The sequence below is a fragment of the Medicago sativa genome, chromosome 7 (genome assembly GCF_051527215.1).
Source record: "Medicago sativa cultivar Bolivia chromosome 7, Bolivia_mono, whole genome shotgun sequence".
Taxonomy (NCBI): Eukaryota; Viridiplantae; Streptophyta; class Magnoliopsida; order Fabales; family Fabaceae; genus Medicago; species Medicago sativa.
In genome coordinates this window covers 60,346,690-60,348,039 of record NC_140755.1, presented here as the reverse complement: position 1 = coordinate 60,348,039, position 1,350 = coordinate 60,346,690, and positions in this window count along the sequence as shown.

Below are 1,350 nucleotides of genomic sequence, written 5' to 3'. Positions count from 1 at the left end.
TAATAAACTACGTCTTGGTATGGACTTCGATGCCTCACATTGAATTCGAAATAGAGATTATTTCGAAGATCTCAACAGTAAAATTTATTGAGATCTTCATTATAACCTTGCATATAATAAATCTCAAACATTAGAGTGCTCTCCTTTTATATGTACTAAAATAAGTGTTTAATGTTTAGTTTTAGGTGAAGGTAAATCAGAAAAGTTTCCTCTGCACTACACATTTCTGTTTTGGTGATTCTTTTATTTATTTGTAGGTTCCGTTTCTGTCATTTACTGTTGGAATCTAGTTGTTGCTACATATCTTACTGTCATTGTGCAGTTGTTTTCATGTTATGTTTGCTATACTTTTTTAATAGAGTTTTTTTATTATGAAAAATATATGAGAACCTCTTGAGTGTTTTTGCATGACGTAGTCATCATGTCTAGGCTATGTCAAATTTATTTATTAACCAAATTAAGATAAAAAAAACTTCAAATCAACTAAAAGCCTATAGACCTTTCTCATATATACTAATCGATTTATTTAATTGCATATAAATAATATACTAATATGATGTTTCTAAAGTATTCTATACAAATAAATAGTATACTTTAAACATATCAGCTTTCCCCTTGAAAAAAATAATAAATATATCATCTTTCAAAAGACCTTATTACATATTTGAATTAGACTTTATAGGGCATTTTCTTTCCAAAAAAATAAAAAAAAAATACTTTAGGGCATTTGGGCTTTTAAAAATAAGTAGCCAAATCTTAAAAATAAGTAGCCAAATCTTAAAAGAAAATGTCTATACTGCTAAGTAAAGAAAAGTATCATCAATTTTAAACCTTGATTTCGTAATAGGGTAGAACGTAACTCTTTGTTTGGTTGTTTAGTGTTTCCGCCAATTCTAGTCTTGTGTCAGAGAAATCAAGACTAAATGTAGAGATGAAAATAGGATCCATATTTCATGGGTACGTGCAAAAAATATCCATTATGGGTAGGGTAAAAATCCACATAATAGATATGGAGATGGGTTCCTTTAAAAAAATATATATAAAGATGGGTATGGATGTAGATACGAAGACCTTAGTAGCCACCATGCCCCATACATACATATTTGTATTGTTATATAAAAATATATGTATACCAATTTTGAAAAGAATACATCCTCTAAACAAACAATTTTTTAAAATATATACATGTTAAACTATGATATATTAAAAATGTTTATTTATAATATAATACAAACGCAATGTTAATATATCAACAAAGATATGAAATCATGTATGGTGAATACATCCGTTTTTTACTTGATAAAAATATTTCATAACTAAGTTATAATCTTTGAAAAAAAATTAATTATG